The sequence below is a fragment of the Manacus candei genome, unplaced genomic scaffold (assembly GCF_025592945.1).
Source record: "Manacus candei isolate 608988 ecotype Guabito, Panama unplaced genomic scaffold, ASM2559294v1 h1tg000003l, whole genome shotgun sequence".
In the NCBI taxonomy this organism is placed as follows: domain Eukaryota; kingdom Metazoa; phylum Chordata; class Aves; order Passeriformes; family Pipridae; genus Manacus; species Manacus candei.
Window position 1 is genome coordinate 11244220 of NW_026138051.1, and position 10452 is coordinate 11254671.

Below are 10452 nucleotides of genomic sequence, written 5' to 3' on the forward strand. Positions count from 1 at the left end.
CAGAGCACAGCTTCTTCAGGAGCACCCCAGGCACAACTAGAGGGTCCCTCCTCCTTCTGCTCTGGTCCTCACCAGCCCTTGCACCCCCCCAACTCTCTCCCACACACCCCCCTTCCCAGCTGCTGGAGGCAGGGTGCAGCCAGGGGCCAGCAGTGCCCCTTGTCCCCCCTCCCACTCCCTCCTCACACCCGCCAGGGAAGGGCTTGTTGCCATCTCCATGTCTGTGGCAGTGCCCTCTGCTCCATCCACCCTGGGCACGGGCACTGAGTACCCCCAGCAGTGTTGGGGTGCAGCCCCCCCCCATTAACGACACCAAGCCCTCGTTGGTTGCTGCCTCCGCAGTGGTTTATTGGAGTGGGAGACAAGAGCCCCCCAGCAGTGTGGGGGCACCGTGGGGGTGCCAAGGAGGTACTCCCAGGGCCAGAGCCCCGGCTCCTGCAGCAGGGACCAATTTCCAGCCTCACTAAAGCAGCAATGCAATACTGGAGAGCAACAGGCAATCCCAAACTCCAGTATTTACGTGCTGCTAGAGCACTGCTGACAGCTCTCCACGGCCTCCAGACCCCCCTTTTCTGCCCCAAACACAGGGCAAGGGTACCTTGGCCAATCCTTTGCCAGCAAAAGGATGAAAGAGCCATAGGTGAGGGGTATATAGTACATATGAAGCTCAAGCCAACACAGGTCATGCCCATGCTGGAGAACAAAAAGGAGCTATGAGTCCTTCCTGCAGCCCTGCTGAGACACACACACAGACTCAGAGGGAATGTATCTGCAGCTGCAAAGGATGTGCACAGACACCAGCACCAAGAGAACGTGTCTACACACATCTGTCCAACTGAACTAAAGGGATACATGGGAATGTTTTAGCTTCCACATCTATGATAACCAGAAGCTCACTTTCTTGTCTTATCCTTGAGGTAATGAGGCAGCCCAGAATGGTCTGTATCTCCTTGTCCCTACAAACCATGATGTGCTGCTACATCTCCTCAAAGCCCACTGAATGTTGACATTCCAAATGGTATTTTGAAAATATATATATATATAATTTTTTTTTAAACCATGATAAAAGGAACTGAAGAACACTCTACAATGAAGACGTTTAACATGCATGCATTACCACCACAGGACAGGGTTTTTTTCTTCAGGGGTGCTACCAGACAGTCTGTAACTATAAGAGAACAAGCAGTTACACAGTGCAAACAAACCAGTTTCAGAAACAAAATCGGAAATAAAATTAACTATTCCACTCAGACCCAAAGAACATGTAGTATCTCAGTCCCAACAAATATACACTTCCAGATCCTGCAGATCTCTCCTGGTTTTTCTACTGCAGAGAGCCTGCAGACCTTCCCAGCCCTTCCAAATGGTCTGTGGGGAAATGTAACCTTGAACTTTCCTCCTAGGGGCTGCTGAACACCAAGGCTTTTCCAGATGTCTCAACGTTAATATTTCAGACAAATAAATCCAGATTCCAACAGTTCAAACCTGTTAAGTTTTCCTTAAAATACTTTTATTCAGCTCAGTCTGACTTGTGAGAAATCTAAAAAAAACCCCTTTATTTTTAAAAAGACTAGATTATGTTTATTTTTCTATTTGAATGGACAAAGCTTATGTGACCAGAAATTAAAGATCTCTGGAACTTCACTACCTTCCCTGCCCTGCACCAGAGCAGACAGTGCCCTGCAGTGTAGGGCAGACAGAGGCTGCAGCCCTGCAGGTGCCAGCAGCACTCACACACCGGCCTGCGAGGGCTGCACAGGAGCAGTGCAGACAGACTGACATTTTTTGTGTTTCCTTTCAACCTTTTTTTTTTTTTTGTCCCAGTTATGTGACAATTTCCTTCAATTCATTTTCTTAAAAAGCAGCATCAGTGAACAATGTCAGAAATGACGCTGTTGGTTCCAATTCTTGTGCCATCCCCTTGTGCCCGAGGAGCCGCCACGTTCCAGCCCGGCCTCCTCCGAGTCCCTGCCTCCTCAGCAAACTTAAAAACAGGAATTTCAAAAGCTCTCGTGACCCGTGCCAGACGATTGCAAATTTTAAATCAAATATTTGCCAACAGAAAAAGCAGTATTTTCACCCCTTCAGTGTCCTCAACATTGACACCACCAGGGCCAACTCCCTAATGAGCAACTGCTCCTTACTGCAAAGCCAACACGTATCCAGTGTTAAACCCGTACGAGCTAAATCAAAACCACCCTCCACATAATTTTACCATTAATTATTTCTGTAACAGTGTTTTACTTGACTGTACCTGTGCAGTCTTATTTCTTTCATCTCTTCAAGTGACTCCAAAATAAAAAAGCAACAGCAAACACACTTAGCTCTAGAATCCATTTTGATGGTGTTTGAGGTTCATGTTTTAATTAATGTTTTTATATATATATAAACCAAACTTTTGCCTAGTTCAACAAAGAGGGCAACAGCTGACTTCAGCAAGGACTTTCCAAAGCAAGGGCTCAGTACACCTCCGCCAGCCTCTAGCACAGAGGGAAAAATTATTCACACTGAGTATTGGGCAAGTGGAAATTTGGGATAGCAGTGAAATATCTGAGAAAATATGTGTGTTTATGACATGACAGTGTTATTATCTTAAGCAATAGAAAGTTCTGCGTTAGGATCATCCCATCTCACGCTTCAAACTCAGTTTGTGCTACGGAATCTCAACTTTCAATCAGAAATGGGCAGCTGAACAGGATGATTCGAGCTCATCTCAACCTCTCCAAGGCATTACCTGCAGTGCTCAAGAAGGGATACGGATTTCAGAGGACGCTGGGCTTACCCAGAGGGATGCAGATGCCGCAGGTATTTCGGAGCAGGTGGGACACACAAACTTACCTTCCCAACTCACCTCTGAACGCAGGCACATCAGCTCCTCCTGCACTGACTCCATGGACACAATCAGGCAACTGCTGCTTCAGTGGGAGCTACAAAGCAACACACAGAAGGGTTTACGAGGCGCTGGCAGAGGCACCGCCACACTGCAGGAGGGGGGACTGGGGCTGTGGGGCAGGTCCCCTCCCCAGGGACACAGACCACAAAGGCTCAGATGGGCACAAATATTTTTAAAATCAGGGGAAAAATTAAAAATAATCAAGTTTTCAGCTCCAGAGAGGGCAGACAATGAAGCAGAACTTAAAGAGTGATTGCATCCCTCTTCTCCCTGTTCTCCCCATTCCTGCAGCCAGGGCTACCAGCACCACTGGCACCACTGGGTGACTCCAGGCAGTGGTACCCAAGGCACGCTGCTAACCCTGAATCATAACCCTCTGTATCAAGGAGGGATGAGCCACACAAAAACAGCGGTAGCTCTGGGGTGGGTGGAAAAGCACTGGGCACAACCATGGTTGGCAGCAAGCCCACCTCCCCTCCCTGAAGGGTTAAAACAGCAGCAGCAAGAACTACCTATTGGTCCTGGCAGATGAGAAGCAAAGGAAACATCTTATTTGTGCTGGTTTAGGTGGTAAACCAGGCCTAGGACAAGCAGGTAAGATGCACAGAGGCTGTCTGGGTGTTGGGGCTTTTGTGGTGGCACTATTGGGTGCTCAGCCCCTTGCTGTCACAGGGAGGCAGCACCCAGGAGCACCCCCAACCCTGGAGCAGCATCCCACCATGGCCAGGAATGAGGGTGTCCCACTGTACTGGTAGCCCCAAACATGAGAACTGCCCCAAAAGCTCCACCTCAATGCAAAAGCTTCACAACAGCCCTTGTGCTGCCACGAGCTCCACACCCGCAGTGTGTACACCAGCTATTTCTAGAAATAGAAACTTCTACCTGTCATCTCCATGAGCCAGCTGCCTACAGAGGTTTAATTAAATCCCCCAAATAACTGGGGAATTTGAACATGCAGAAATCCATTAATGCAGTCCACAAAACAATGCAACTTCTGCTTGCCAAAGTATATTGGGCAATTAAGCAAAAAACACCCGCCCCCCCCGCCTCGCTCCAGTCACAAACACACGCACAAAACCAAAACAAATTCCCCCTGAAATACAGGATTCCCTTAAAATACAACCTCATCCCTCCTCACTGACACTGTAACCAGAAAAAAAAAGAGAAGAAAAAAAAATGTGAGAAGGAGCACCCTGGGAAAGGAAAGGAAATAAATACAGGAGCCCATGACAGGACAGATTTGCATACAGAGCCTTTACTGACCCACACACTGCAGGGCTAGGTGAGCTCAAAGACAAGTAAATATTCAGCATTTCCTTTCTATAAAAAAACAGGAACAAAAACCCCAACTCTGCTATCGAACAGTTTTCCAGGAGACATGCACAAACAAATCCTGAAGTCATTGTTCTCACTTGAAACAATTAAAAAAGGCATTTACTATTTTACAGAAAAGGCTAAAATAAATCATCTCATTACAGCTGAAGGTCCCAGACGCTCATTAGCGAGACAAAACTACGGTGACAAAACGAAAATAAGGGCGTGAGTAACACCACCAAAACACTTCATATCTGCCTGGCTCTGAAAAAAAACCCCACCACCTTCGTTCCTGCCTCCCTTTGAACGGCAAAATTTAAACAGAAGTCACGTCCTAATATTTACAGATGTGGCCAACAGCAGGGATCAGACCCGATGCTTGATCGACAACCACCACATGCTTCCAGCTACTCCATTCCCGACAGGACTAGCCCCGACAGGCTGCCGAAGGCGAGCGAGGGCTGCGGGAAGAGAAGTGGCTGTGAGAGAGCACGAGCAGCCAGACGTGGGAACCGCACACGGCCGAGTTACTTTCATTTGTGCGGCACCTCCAGCGCATCTCCCCGGCGCTCACATCGCACCGAAATCGCCCTCACACGTGTCCTACCCAGCTAAGACTCACTCCCGGCAGCACAAAATAAATGCAGAAAATATGTTTTTTTTTTTTCCCCTCCCCGTTCGCCACGGTCGAAGCCGTGCGGGAGCGAATAACTTCTCACGCGCTCGATTAAAAAATAATTCTTCTCCTCGCTAATTTAACCATAAAAAAAAAAAGGCCGGAGAAGCAGCAAGTGGTTCACGTAAAACCCAGCACGGCGCACCTCCCGCGCGCTGAACCACACACGCTCTTAGGTGGGGCCGAACGCCCAAAACCAAACTGCAGCTACAAAGGGCGAATTCAAACAACGCAAAAAATTAATTCGTTAACTTCACCCCCTGTGAAACTCGACCCCGACACTGTTACCAGCAGGATCAGCTGTATTCACCAGGGCGAGGGTGTTGTTCTGGCGAGGAGCTACTGGTGCTCGCGAGGGCCTGCGGGACAAGACTTCAACTTACAGTACTTCAGAAAACCAGTAAAATCCACAGCAAAATTCCAGGATCCACAGTTTTTTCTCAACACTGCTGAGGAGAAGACAAGTATGATGCTTCTTGTTACTTCCATTTTTTTGCATTGTCATCTCATCCAGTTTTAAACAACAAGGGACAGATCTGGAAGCCCGATTCCTATAAAGTTTATTTGTTAAGCACAGGAAAAAATAAAACTCAAACAAAAAACTAATTTTTTTTTTTTTTGGTCAGATGGAACAGTAATTCAAAACATAACAAGAGCACTTTGATTTTACTTTTTTTAGATTTGGGTCAGTTTGCCTGAAGCATTACTTAAAGCTTCTCTCTTACATTTCATAAATGTTTACTGCATTAGCAGCAAAATTTTACTGTTATTTCCCACTAAAGTGGATTAACTAAATACAGACTTTCACAGTTGCCGGTGAGTTCTTTGGATTTCTTCAGAGCAGAAGATGATGAAACTTGGCAGATGGTCCCTCACCTACACGTAACACACACACAACATACAAGCAGAATTTCTTTTTTTTGGGGGGGTGGGACACCAATTAATGTTTTAACCTTGGAAAATTAGCTCTCCAAAAGCAAAAAAATTGTCTTTATGTACCTGACGCATAGTTGGGAAAAATACTGTATTTAGGATCAATTCGAGAGGGAAAAGCCCCAGTGCTGCACACGTTGCTCCATCACTGCAGCTCCCGGAGTGCTGCGAGGCTGCCCGGGGAAGCCGGACCTTGCCAGGATATTCAAATTTCCTGTACAAAGCGAGTAACCAGCGAGGGGAAAAGGAAAAAAAAAATATAGCAAAAGCTGGCTGCCAATTTTTTTTTTAATATTTTAAATTATTTCGGCGAATTATTCTTTGGTTATACCAGTATCTTTTTGTTAATGTATAAAACTTTTCCCTACGCGCGGGGGCGGTGGGGGGCGGGCGGGGCCGGCAGCCCCGTGGGTCGCCGCGTTTGCTTTAAAAAAAAGAGGGAAACGGGCAAAAAAAAAAAAAAAAAAAAAGACTCAACCCCGAGCCACACCTGCGGGGGGCGGGCGCGGCTCCCCGCGGCGCAGAGAAAAAGATTAAAAAAAAAATTATTCATTTAAAAAAAAAAAAAAAAAAAAAAAAAGAGGAGGAGGAAAAGGCCCCCGGGGGGTGGTGTGGGGCGGGGGGGGCACCCACGTGGGGACCGGCCCCGCTCCCGCACTAACGGTCCGGGGGCTCGGGGGGGCCCCGCCCGCCGCCCCCCGGCCCCCCCGGCCGCTCCCCTGTCACCGCCCGCCGCGTCACGGCCCCCCCGAGCCCCCGGGGCCGCCTTTGTGCGAGCGGGGCGGCTCCCCCGGGGGGGGGGCGCTGTTGGTACCGCCGCGATCCCCGCACCCCCCGCCCGAAAAGTTATTTTTTATAGGTTTTTTTAATAGTTTTTTTTGGTTTTTTTTTTTAAACTTCTTTCCCCCCCTCCAAAAAAAAAAAAAAGTTCCGCCCGGCCCCGTGCCCACCCGTCCCCCGCGGGGAGCGGCGCGACCCCGCCCACGGGGGAGCGGCGGGAGGGGGTCGCGCCGTGTCCGTCCTCCCCCCCCAGTCCCATCCCGTCCCGTCCCGTCCCGCCGCCCCCCGCCCCGCCGTGCCCTCCCCGTGGGGCCGAGCCGGGCCGGGCCGTCCCGCCCGCGGCGGGCACAGGGAACGGGGGGCGGCGGTCGCCCCCCGCGGCGCCCCGGCCCCGCCGCCCCGGCCGCCCTCCCTCCTCACCTCCGAGTCCACTCGAAAATGGCGCCGAAACCGAAAAAACTTCGCAAATTTCATTGTAGGCGGCTGCAAGGGCTGCTGGGAGCGGGGGCGGCCGCAGCACCGCCCGGCGGGGCGGGCCGGGCCGGGCTGGGCGCGGCGCGGGGCGGGGCGGGGCGGGCGATGCTCCGCCGGTACCGCCCGGCGGGATGCGCGGACCCCGCGGGGACCGGCCGGGCAGGGGCTCGGTTCACCTGCCCCCGGTCCGGTGCCGTGAGCCGGGACGGCCGCTGCCGAAAGCTGCGTGCGGGGAACAAACCCTCGGTTTGGGAAAAAAGTAAACAAATATGTATAAACCGCAAGAGCTGCACGGGAGCGGCGGGGAAGCGCGGCTTCGCCTGTCGTGCAAAGCGGCTCGTTTCGCTGCTCTTCCCTCCGCGGTTTATGGCCTCTTGTAACCCACCCGGAGCAGGGATGATGCTTTCCCAGCCCTACTTGGGTAAAAGTTGATGTCTTGTTACGCAGTGTGTGGCTCTGCCCATGCACTACTCACACGACATCAGACTTCGAGTTGTTCTTTTTCCCTCCATTACTGTGGTATGAAATTCTCCACAAACACAGATTCGCAGCCCTCCTTTCCCCGACCCACAGGCTCAGCAGATGGTTCCCCTGTGTTATAACCTGCCCAGAGTCACACAGAAGCGATGGGAGCAAGATTTCAGAGCCCACATCTCACATCCCAGGTGTGGGATGGCACCACGACACTTATGGGAAAGATGGGCGGTTTGGAGACACGGTTTTCTGAAGACTTTTAAATTTGAAGAGTCAGAGCTTGGGAGGATGGTGATTTGTGCTGGTGGGGAGTCTGGCAAGGTGAGGCCTAGGGAAGGTGATACTGGGGCAAAGTGATCCTTTTCAAAGGGAGAACCCAGATCTGGTGGTCAAAAACTTCCAGGTTTGTCACATTCATTGCTGGAAATGGGCAAAGCTGCCAAGTCTCTTGTTGGCTTGGTGGGTTTGTAATCTTGCAGTTTTTATTTCTACCTCCACCCCAAACAGCAAAAAAACCCCAAACCCTGTTGCTAAATAATTGCTCTGTTCTCACAGGTGAGCAGTGAAGCTCAATTAATTCTGCTTTGTGAAGTGCTTCTGATCCTCTGATGGAAACATGTAGGGGCAAAACACTATTATTTTGCAACTTTCAAAGGCTGATAAGAGCGGTGAAAACGGAAAAGCCTCACCACTGAGGGGGTTTACAGCCCTACACTTTTTCCACTCGAGATCTTAGAAACTAGCTGATGGCTGCTGCTTTTCATTTAGAAGGGTTTTTCCCCCCCTTTTGAAAGAAACGCAATCACTACCAAGTATTCTGGAGGGACTTCATCTTTAAACAAATAATGTTTTTCTTCTTGGGTGTGCGCTATTATTTTCTTAATTATTCCTGGATTTCTGCCTGTTCCACCAAGAGTTTTCTCAGATGGCAGAAACAATTGGTCCTTTTTTTATTACGCTAATAGCAAAAAGTATCCCTAATAAAAAGACTCTGTACATCCCATAAACTCAAACAGGACACATTTTGCCAACAATCACACCTCTTCATTGAGGCATCTTATATGCTGCCTTTTTTTTTTTTTTTTTACTTTTTTCCCCCCACATTACTATTGTTTACTACTCAGCCTCACTGGCTGGCTGCATTTCAGTGCCAAAACGAAACGAATCGAGTAATTTATTTAGCACCAGAGCCCTCCCACTCACCCTTAGCGTGCATGTTGTATGTTGAGATCTCAGCAGATGTGGTGAGGAATGAATGGGCAAAGAGATTCACCCACACAGAATCACATCTACTTGTGGGTGGCCTCTAATTAATTTGGCTTTGAGGCTCTGCTGCAAGGTAGATGGGTTAGGAAGTCTGGCCAGGAGTCATCTGGTTGAATCATACCTATTCTATGGAGAACTTCATTGTGTAGCTGTGTCTGACTCCCACCCTTGTGAGAACTAATTAAAAATGAAAAAAAAAAAAAGCCCCACACTTATTGGAAGTCAAATATACATGTCAGCGTTTCGGATGAAATGGTATCTTGGGAGGCTGCTGCACATTTAATCAGCTGGTTGCGCCATGTATATCATGGCCTCAAAAGCTGCAGTGAGAACCACGAAAGGCACTGGCTTAACATCAGCAGAAGTGTTTGCCAAGCTTGGATTATGTCACTGCTTTATGATCTTGCTTTGTAAAGGGAGAATACTCTTGGGGAGAAAGGACTCGGCATGCCGGATCTACAGCAAGAGCGAGGAATGAATGCTGCTCACAGAGACCGGGGGAAGGGCGAGGGATTGTGTTTGCTGGGTATTTTTGCAGATGGATGCTGTATGGTCCCTGCCTTTGAGCAGAGATGCGCCCCATGGATCACTGGGGCAGAAAGCAGAAAGCCCAAAGTACCCAAACGAAGCTGTTTGCTGCTTGCCCTCCTGCAGGCACACCTGCAAGGTCCTGCCTGGATCCTGTTCCTCATCTGTCCACGACTCTCGGGGCGTTGCAGTTGCACTCCAGAGATGCAGTGAGGCTCACTGGCTTTCCCTTGCCTTGGCACAGACACCCAGCCGGGCTGGGGCTTGTCAGACACTCAGAATGTGATACCCTTGCAGAGGTGGCAGCTGGTTAAAAATAATAAACATCCTACACCACACATATAAAAAGTGGCCTACTGAAATCCTTCTGCTCTCTGTCACAGGGATGAGCTGTGGCCACTCCTTCTGTGCTGCAGGCTGATGGCAAAGGCAGGAAACTCTTAGAGGAGATCAATTCTGTTTGCCCATTGCCCAACCAAATGCCAGGTTTGCCTCTGCTGTCCACAAGTGGAAGGAAAATAAACCAAAAACTTGCAGGTTACATGCCCTTTCAGGAGGGATGTTGGTGGGACAAGGTACATTGGAGGGGACAAATGGCTCAAGAGAAACACCTCTTCAGAAGCAGCCCTTGGGGTCTGGGAGCTGTACTACTCAAGCTGCCCTTGCTTTCCTGTTGCAGTTAGAGCCTTGTGCAGCCCCTGCTCCCCGCCCGGCTCGCTGTCAGAGCATCCTACCCAGCCTGGAAACTTTCCACTGCTACTGAGCTAATAAACTGCACTGCTTCTTGGATGAGTGTCTGGCCAGTCCCTAACCATATCCTGACACTGGGGTTTGACATGGGAAAGGGGGTCCTTGTGTCTGCAGGGGCTGTGTGGGGCACAGGGAGTGTGGGTGGGCAGTCTGGGGTGCCTGGGATGGTGGCAAGGAGCAAGTGCAGGTGTGCATGGCCACAGCACCTTGTGTTTCCCACTGTTCAGAACAGGGGTTCCTGATGTGCAGAAGGGGAGTGGTGCCTTTTATTTGTCGCATTTCCCTCCCCCCCCCCAGCACAGGGCACTGCCCATCTCGAGCTCTGGCTTCTGCACTAACCCTTCCTCAAGTGTTTCGGTCCCTG

General features: G+C 50.0%; 1 long non-coding RNA gene across 2 annotated transcripts; it reads right to left on the reverse strand.

Moving 5' to 3' along the window:
• Window positions 1–169: 169 nt before the first annotated feature.
• Window positions 170–7143, reverse strand: LOC127470028 (uncharacterized). 2 transcript variants are annotated; one of them, XR_007904143.1, is made up of 3 exons: window positions 7017–7143; window positions 5883–6030; window positions 170–5329 (listed from the first exon to the last, which is right to left on the reverse strand). It is a non-coding gene; the product is annotated as an uncharacterized LOC127470028 (long non-coding RNA). The 2 variants fall into 2 exon arrangements; XR_007904144.1 differs by having other exon boundaries at window positions 170–5332.
• Window positions 7144–10452: the final 3309 nt, after the last annotated feature.